Source organism: Myotis davidii, unplaced genomic scaffold (assembly GCF_000327345.1).
Source record: "Myotis davidii unplaced genomic scaffold, ASM32734v1 scaffold738, whole genome shotgun sequence".
In the NCBI taxonomy this organism is placed as follows: Eukaryota; Metazoa; Chordata; class Mammalia; order Chiroptera; family Vespertilionidae; genus Myotis; species Myotis davidii.
The window spans coordinates 991,475-1,001,561 of record NW_006289824.1 but is presented as its reverse complement, the minus strand read 5'-3'; the positions used below and the strand labels follow the sequence as shown (position 1 = coordinate 1,001,561).

Sequence of the window (10,087 nt, the reverse complement as noted above, 5' to 3'; positions counted from 1 at the left end):
GAAGGGTAGAAAAATTTATATATAAGAAATAAAAGAGAAAAAATAAGTATAGCAAGCACTACTGAGTGCTTCCTCACTAGGTGTTTTGCATAACTGACCTCATTAAACCCTTTCAACAATAACCTAAGTATTGTTATTATTATTATTTGCAGTTTTGCAGATAAATCAAAGAGATTTAGACAACTCAGATAATTTGTATCTATGTAGTGAATGATGACTTCTAGACTTAATTAGAATTAGGCTGGGCTATTCTTTATATATAACACCTCTCAAACTACTGTAGCACTGGATACTTAGTTGACCAGGTGAAGAAATATGACTCCAGCAGCCCAAACACATTTTCATTCCTGGAAAAACAATTCAAAAATCAGATTTCCTACTAATATTTTAATCCTTGCACCACTTGATCCAATGCTTTACATATAATACATGCATACATTTTCCACAAATATTTATTAAATTCAGAAGGTAATCTAAGAAAGACAGAATTGAGAAAATAATTTCTTATTCTTCAAAAAGTCTTCCCGTTTAAACAGTGCTTATAAAGTATGCTGGCCCTCCAGACTTTGCCCCATTAAAACTATAGGAACAAGTTTAGAAGCAAGAAATCAACTGTATTCTCATTCTCAGGTCAAATGAATTTTTAGTCATAAGAATAGACACAATTCTGAGTGCTTTGGAATGTGACCCTGGGCACTTAAACCATCTCTTGAGTATCACTAGCACTACAGAGGAAGAAAAACACAGCGGGGAGAGATACAATACAAAGACCATATGACAAAGCGGCTGGGTAGCTGATGAATAGCAAGGGTCACCTACTCCTAGTGTGACAATCGAAGGGATATTGTGATACAGACCAAACCCCTGCAGGTCAACGAAAGGGACAAAAAAAGCCTGGAGGGGGGAAAGTAGCAGAAAGGACAAAAAGGTTGAGTGATAAAAAGTAGAAAAATGTTGAGCGGGTACCACATCTCTCTAGGAGGCCACATAAAGGATGACTAATGGGTACTTTATCACAGTCTATAATTTCAAATTTCAAATATCAGTGAAGTAAGGGAGTTATTCATATTCTCCTAATTCAGCAGGGAAAAGATCAGTCCCCTGGAGCTAAAGAAAAGGTACTTTGAATTTATATTTGGGTTAAAAATGTATTTAATACTTTCAACAATTGGATAATAGGCTTAACTCCAAGGTAAGTTCATGAATTAATCTTCCTGTAGACATCCTATGAAAGGTCAGAGAAGACATCAGCCAGACCCAAGGACTAAGTTGCTATCACAGTGGTAGGAGTGGTAGATTATCTTGCTCCAAACAGTAAATATTCTATGATTTTTTAAAAAAAAAAATTCTAAATGCTTGATCAAATATAGTGACTCTGGTGCATTGTGAAGATCAGTAGAGTACAATGCAAGTTCAACTTTAATGAATGTGAGTAATATTTGACCATGCATTGGGTATTCGGTGCACATTTAGAGGATTCTACAAAATGGATTGTTTAGTGAAGCCTGACTCTCTATAGAAATATTTTTTTTAGTTTATCATATATCATTTAAATTCATGCTCACCAATCTCACCAATGCAAAAATATGATTGTATTTCATTATATACTCACCCGTACTCACTATCTACTCATTTGAAATGATTAGTTTACTCTGCACTTTCAGTTGAAAGCTATTTGTCAACACAATTGTTGGCAATTTTATTCAAATTCTATATAATTGTTGGATTTAAAAATATTTTAACTAGAAATGGGTGAGTTCAAAGTATCTTTCCCCTGTTTTGTCAACTGCAAACTAGATAAATGTGTAAGAAATTTGGTTATATGAAAAAGTCTTCATATTCATTCTTATTTCCTTTAGGCACAAGATGTGGCCTTTGGGGAACTTATATAATTCCAATGTATGCTAATTATCAGAGAACCCCTAATCATTCATTCATTTTTTTAACTAAATAAAACCCAACCACCTGTTTTCTTTCTCATAAGATTCTGCTTTTGAAAGTTTTCCTTTGTTTTGTCTACCTAGTAATCACCTAGTTAACATGGTGTACCTAACATTGTGTACCTGTACATAATAACTAGTAATAATAAGTTACTTTTGACACGAAAGACATACATCTAGGTTAACTTATAAAACAGTCATATGAGTGAATTAGTATACTTTTCCAATTTTACAACTAAAGAGTTCATTGCTAAGATCATATAATTTGTCCAAGATCTTATAGTCATATAAATAACAGGGTCAGAACTTGAATTCAAATCTGTCTGATGCCAGTGTTCATGTTTTTAAATATTCTTTTATATTATGTGTGTCATAGATACTTATAATCCCTATAATAGAAAATGTGTTTGACTAAAATTTTATCTTCTTCCACTATGGTAGTAAACTCCTTTTGAAATTAGAGACAACTTCTTATTAATCTTCATATCCCGATATAATATTTGACACATACTATGGAATAAACAATCAACCAATAGATGGTCTCTAAAGACCTGAAATAAAAAAAAAAATATTTCCATTATTTTATGAGTAACACTTTACTCCCTTGTGATTATCACGTGCCTTGTCCTTTTAGAAGGTGTCCTGGTTCTGCTTTTAAATGCCACCCTCACCCTTTCCCTAACCTTGACTTGATCAGGTATGGCTGGTATGATAACATAAGATTGTATGATAACATAATGGCTTTGGGGATAAAATTATTATTTTAAATCCTGATTCCATTAGGGACTTTGTGAACTGGGCAGATTTATAAACCTTACTGAGAGAAAACATCCTAACATAAAAAAATGAGGGTGTAGAATGCTACCACTTTACAAGTGTTATTATGATTGAATGACATATAATACCCAATGCAAACAGTAGACATTCATGCAATAAATGATAATTTTCTACTTACCATCCATCCCAAAATAGCTTATTACCACAAAAAATTTTAACTAGATCCATGAGAACTGGCTAAGGTAATAAACTTCAAGGCATCTGTATTAGTGCAGGATACTACCATGTGCCAAGTATAGTCTGGATCCTCGCCAGAGTTAGGTGTTGGTCTATTAAGTTTAAAGAATACCAGGTTTCTGCTCTCAAGTAGTTCCAAGTTTAGTGGGGAAGACATAAAATGTAAACAGATAATTATATGGAAATCTGTTCTTGTGCTATAATAATGGTGTGAATAGAGTGTTATGGGAACACAGAGAAAGGAACAATTAGCAGTCCAAGGACAGAGTAACCTGAGATAGGCCAATTTAGAAGAACAATTAATAAAGCACCCAGGATTTTCCAAAGTGTAGGTAATATTTCTTGTGAGCTCATTAGACAAGCAAACACCAAAAGCCTAAAATTTCTCATAAACTAGGACATAACTAGTTTTCACTGTAGCACTAAGGCCCAGAAGCATGAGAGCACTTTTCTTTAGTATTAATGTAGTATTAATTTTATAATGTATTTTATACGCAAACAGTGCTCAGATACGCAGATCAAAACTCTTGAAAAAATTACTGAGGGACTATTCATGCATATTTGAATTCCCCATGAATATGTATTAAAATTTGATTTTTCTTCTGTTAAAAAATATTTAAATCTGCAAGATGAAAGGCCAACATTGATAACTTTAAAGCACCAAAACCTCATCAGAAAACAGTGAGTTTGACTACACTCTTTAAGAAAGGATACCATGAATCTTACTATCATAAAATGTCTCAAATTTTAGCTTAGAGCTACCATTGATTTCTTTCAGAATTCTTATGTAAAAAAGTAAATGTAAGTATCATCAGAGAGGAAAAAGGAGGAATTTACCCCTGAACAAGAGGTCAAATTTCAAACATCTTATCATAGTATAAGAAAGTAGTATGAGAATGTCACTAATATCCATGCAGTATTTGCATAGATTACCTCAACTCTTTGTGGGTTTCCCTTTTGTACATTTAAAGAACATGGCATGAAATTTAAAAAAAATGTCTAAAGAGTACTGAAGAATATTATATTTTTTCTTCCAAATTTTAAATTATGAAAAGAAAATTGGAATAAAATATGTCTTTGTATCCTTCATTTTTATTCTGTTTGCCTGTTTTCTCATCTCCAAAATAAGGTGGTTGACCACCATTTTGATTCTACAATTTCTTTCTACTTATTGAAAGCTATTAGGCTTTTACTTTCACCAGCCGCGTGTCTGCTTTTGACAAACCATAATGGCACCTCCTACATTATACGTTAAGTGAACCATGATGACAGAATAGTTTTCTAAAAAAATTCTTCCAATGATTTGAGCTTTTCCCAGAAATTGATGATACAGTTTTTCTTTTTAAAATTTTTTCTATGATTTGTTTAAAATGCAAGGCTGCCTCTATATTTTACACATGCTAGTGAGTTACTAAGATGATTCATAATATGTATTTTTTTAAAATATATTTTATTGATTTTTTACAGAGAGGAAGGGAGAGAGATAGAGAGTTAGAAACATCGATGAGAGAGGAACATTGATCAGCTGCCTCCTGCACACTCCCCACTGGGGACGTGCCTGCAACCCAGGTACATGCCCTCGACCAGAATCGAACCCGGGACCTTTCAGTCCGCAGGCCGACGCTCTATCCACTGAGCCAAACCGGTTTCGGCCATAATATGTATTTTAATAGCTACTGATTATTGAATGCTTACTATGTGCTAGGAATTTATAATCCTGTTACCTATATAATTTTATTTCATTCCCACAGCAGCTTTATTACAAGTGTCTTTATTATAAGATGATTAAGATAAGACTTAGAGAATGAAAATGACTTGTCCAATAACACAGCACTGATATAGGATTTGTACCTAAATCTTTTTTTTTAATTTACATTTCAAATCTCTGCTCTTGGTCATGAACTAAGAGCAAGTTTTCATTCTTTATAGGTCCCTGTTGTTTGGAAGTGCCCTAATAGTTTATTAACCTTGTAGACAGAAAAAAATAATGAACAGTTCCAATTTTAAGCCATTTAAATTTGTGATATTATGTGTCTAATAACTTCATGAAGACCTGGTTTTGCCGTCATAGCTTCCATTTTAAGAAATAAGCATTTGGCATAAAGCAAACCCATAATGGGCACATAATAGATCTATTTGCTAGATCATTGAATTTTAATGTGTTAGCAGCAACAGAAAAATATGAGAAAATTTACTCACTTTCTAGTCATGGTATTCATGTAAGTGGAAAAATAGGTATGAGTTTATAAGCACAAACCAAATGCATTTAGTAATACAAAATATTGCCTATGCAAGATGAGTGCTCTAATGACTAATGACTAGTACTGACCTTCTGTTCAAGTATATTTATTGTACACTGCATACCTAATTGTGACTCAGAAGTCTGAGATTTCATAAATGAGTGGTTTTATTAAAAGTGGCGGCATATAGAATAAGTGAAAAAATGGCATCAATAGACCCCAAGTACTTGATTTTTAATGTTAATTTTCACCTTTCCTCAACTGCATATTCTACCACAGTTATACAGAACCTACTATGCATCTGAATTTCACTTTACAAACCACTATTCAGCTTGAATAATTGAAATATAGAAAAGATCTCTTTCCACAAAATGCTCAGGCATACAACTCTGAATTGGTTTTTATAACCAATACAAAATTGTTATCAAAGAAGCTGGTTTTGTGTTCAGATTTCCACAAATGAGTTTATTTCTTCTACCAAAGTACGTGTATCCAAATTTTGTTTTATACATTACAGCTATATGATATTTCCTATTGTCACTGGAGAATCAAACTTCCCCATGGCTTGTGCAAGTGAGTTTCTTACAATATCTTTAGAAAATGAATTGTCTGAGATTTCCAGGGGAGAATGAGATGTGGTGAAAGGCTTTATGTGCATGGAGTTACATTCCTCGGGTTGTAAAGTCCCACGAGCCCTAACCCAGTCCTGAAAGAGGTGCTGCTGGCGGTCCAACAGAGCCAAAAGCAAGGCCAGTGTCCAGAGCTTCCGTTCCATGTGGCAGCTGGGTCCAACTCAGCATTCAGGCTAATTAAAGTACATCAGTCCATGAGTGGGTGGGCACATGGGAGTGCACCCCCTGCAACAGGAGTCACAGGAGCACAGGCAAGCCGGCAAGAGACGGAGTAAAAACCAATAGAGTGCCTTTCTTGTTCAGAAGTTTCAATATTCAGGTTTTGTCCAGTAATTTATTCCCAGGTGTGATCGACAAGCAGGCACCTTCTCACCTCACTGAGACCTTACAGGGCCTGCCTTTGCCCAGTCCTTTGCCCTATGGGTTGGGGAACAGACATGGAGAGTGTTAAGTTACAGCTTTCTAGCAAAGCTATAGAAATGGCATGCCTACATTATCTAGTCTTTCCTCGACTCCCTTCCTGTTAAATAATAACCAGATTGTTACAACAGTATCACTATGAACTTTTGTCTAATACAAATCCTGGCCTTCAGTAGTCTGCAACACGTCTTTTTCCTGAGGATGTTAAGGGCAGGGGTGGTGCCTGTATGATTTCCCAGACTTGCCCCCACAGGGTGAAAGTGGCTTATTAAAAATCCTTTATTGACTTGTATTAATAAGTATAAATAAGTAGGTAGAGAATATAATTCACCACAAAGTACAAATTTTTATTCAAATCATTCTATTAGCATAATTATCTTTTTTTGAGGAAATTAAATGTACATTATTATACATAATGTGTCACAAATTATAGAAGCAAAAATTTCACTTGTAAGGTTCTGCAGTTCTCAAGTAATTAGCCATATTGCACCCTGGAAACTAAAATTAAATACATAAATTAAACCGGTAGGGGAGATAATAACACTGTAAAGGGTGTCTGGATACAGTACAGTGTGTCATACCTGAGGCTCAGCTCGGAAAAGCCACACAAGAATCCAACCATGTGTCCTGCAGACCTGAGTTTGTTATTGAAGCAATCACTTGGCACTCCAATAAAGAGAAATTTAGCTCTGATGAAATAGTACTTATGCAAATGAGTCTCTTTTGCCTAGTTTCTGAACATTGTTCAGTCCCTTAATCTCTTGATACTCACGGTATGAATTCAGCAGCAAGGTGTTACATAAATTTAAAGTTAGAGTTAATATTCCTTCGAATTTGTTACTAATGAAATTTTCAGCTCTTAGTTCTCTGAAGACACACACATGGAGACATAACAAGGACATTCACTATTCCTCTCACTAGAAGTACTTTTTGGTTTGAATTTATAATATTTATATTAGCGACATTTAGTGTTAATTGCTCCCCAGTCCTACTTTTCCTACTCGCTAATGTTACTTAGTTGAATGGAAAGATCACTCTGACACTAAGCTTAAAGGTAAAAAGCATACAATGAAAGCTGAAATCTCCATAACATTTTATTCCCCTCCATATCTAGTCATTTTTTCTGCTAATATAGGAGGTAGGTAACAAAATAACACTAAATACTAGGTTTTTCTTGTTTGAATCCCAGACACAGAGTGCATCCATCTTAAAAACAAAGTCTTCTGACTCCAAAGATAAAATAGAAGATGCGGGGGTGGGGTTATCTTACCAGTAATATTGGTACCATAGCCCTCTCCAATATTCCCCATATATACCTGAACATTCAATTCATTGATTTTTATTTCAACTATATGCTATTTAAATAAAAAATATGTATTAATAAAACAAAAGAGATTTTAGGGTGTAAGCTATCCTATATAATAAAGAGCTGATATGCTAATTAGACTGGACAGCAGAACAACCTTCCAGAATGACCTTCCAGAATAACCAGTGGGCAGGGTTCATGGGGCTGCAGGGCAGCTGGGGTTGGGAGGCAGCCAGGGCCATGAGGCAGCTGGGGCTGTGAGGGCTGAGCCCCTTGCATGAATTTTGTGCATCGGGCCTCTAGTTTACCATAAAAGAGATAATCCTCTTATCATAACTCATTTCAAATTCGTGTTAATAGACTTATTGAGGTGATGAATTCATAAATTATATAAATGTCTATTCACTATGTTATACACCGAAAACTAATATTAAATTGTATGGCGACTATAATTGAAAAATGGGAAAATGCTAAAAATAAATAAATAAACCATGGGAATGGGCACAAAATGTGAAGATCTTTGAATGTCATTTTAATGTCCACCAGAGAACATCCTACATAGAAAATCAGAAATGACTCAATGGTTTTACATAGCCAGTTAACATCACTTAGCCTTTGTCTTTGGCTAATGCTAGTACAGTGAATACATGGTGGCAGGTATGGAAGCTATATATGGGCACAACCTTATAGATCCGCACTCATCTCAAGTAGGTACTATTGCTGCCTAGTGTTCACCTTGTCACCAACAGAGACTGTTGTTGAGTTATTGATACACTGCTATCCCTCAAGACAACCAACCAGCCAGTTAATGATAAGTTGACTTTCTTGGACACCTAAAATCCTGGAAAGGTCAGAGATTTATGTTGACTAGAATGAATAGTTATTCTGCATATGAATTTTCCTACCCTGCCTACAGAACTACTGTATAAGAGCTTTCAGAGTATTATATACAACTACATGGAATCCCACATAACATAACATTGTATCAATAATAGAGACACACTTTATATAGGGTGTCTCAAAATTCACGCAAGAAGTAATTTTGATAGAAAACACAGGTTTATAATTAAAAATTGTGAATTTTTGATTGATTCATAAAGTATACAGTATAGGGTTATGTATGGAATAGCACATCGGGTAAATGGCCTCCACGGCTTTGCTGGCACATATGCAAAGCCGTGGTCTTCATTGGTCTTCATTGTCCCTGCTCCTGGGCCATAATTGGTACTTGATAATGCTTATCAAATTGGAGAGACAGAAATCAAAGGGGAACAGATATTAGAATCTGATTCAATAAACCAAGTAAAAGTAGGCTTTTATTTTTTGTTGTTGTTGTTGTTAATGCTCATGCAAAATTCAAACCTTGCGTGAATTTTGGGACACCCTATAGAAAAGGAGGTTTGGAAGTTGCGTATAACCATGATGTCCATTCATTCTGTCACATACTGTACTACTCAAAGCTGTTGACCTATTAACCTAGGGAATGAAACTTGAAGGCACAGCTGAGGTACTAGCTCAAAGGTATGTTACAAGGATGAGCACCATCCTACAGGATGCAAAATGTGCTCTAAAACAACGTTTTCTTTATGGCTTGGTGTCCCCAATAGGTATAGGCTGGAGAGCAATGTGTGGAAGCAGAAATGGCCCCATTTACCATCACTCTCAGAGAGTCACTTGGGAAACTTGTATTTCCCACTCTACAACTCTAGGTTTTGTGAGTTTAAAGGTCTTGATATCCAGAAGGAGAATGATTCTGTGAGAATCATTACTTGATGAGACAGTAATAGTCTTATCAAGTTTCAAGTTGTGACTATCACCTGAATCATTTAGGCTCTGTGCTGAGAAACCAGTGTGCATGAATAGAAGTCACTACATGGCAAATGTAACTGACCCTGTCTATTAGGAGTGGAGGGGCTGTTATACTATCAATGATGGAAAGATTATATTTGAAATCTGGGTGATTCAACTGGGTGTTATTTTGTTTTTAATTTCTTTGCTCCACTTATGTGGTATATGGACATATGTAATATCTATAATCTGACAAGAAAACAGTGACCAGGGTCTAAGATCCCTCATGGAGTATGACCTGAATGTGCTAATGATGAATGAGGAAAATCTAGGCCACGGAGTAGAGAAGTCATGAATCATGATATTAATTTTAGTCATATACTGCAGGTTTAGAGGTTTGAATTTTTGCCACTAATAGTGCCCAAATAAATTTCTCCCATGAAAAGAGGCCCACTAGAATCCTAAAAAGCTGCTCCCAGAAGTAATACAAATGGGTGGGCCCAAGTGTAAGGGGTACACCATAGTGAATATTGTGGTATCTCAGATTTCCTAACCTCCTCTGGATTGAAGCATTCATTCCTCTAAATTGATGCAAGAATATAAAAGCTCAGTCTCTTTCCCCTAATTTGATACAATTATAAAAGTATCCCATTCCAGAACTATTTGTGGGATCAGGTTAGGCCTTTGTTGTGATTGCATCCAAGTTCAACTTATTCTGATCATTCTTACTTCATTTATTCTCCCAAA

The 10,087-nt window shown here is 35.3% G+C and overlaps 1 long non-coding RNA gene across 1 annotated transcript in view; it reads right to left on the bottom strand.

Moving 5' to 3' along the window:
- Nucleotides 1-230: 230 nt before the first annotated feature.
- The window catches only part of LOC107182902, a 17,589-nt gene continuing 7,732 nt past the window's right edge, over nt 231-10,087 (bottom strand). Inside the window, exon 2 of the long non-coding RNA XR_001513661.1 lies at nt 231-347. This is a non-coding gene — a long non-coding RNA (uncharacterized LOC107182902). The remainder of the gene's footprint in view (nt 348-10,087) is intronic.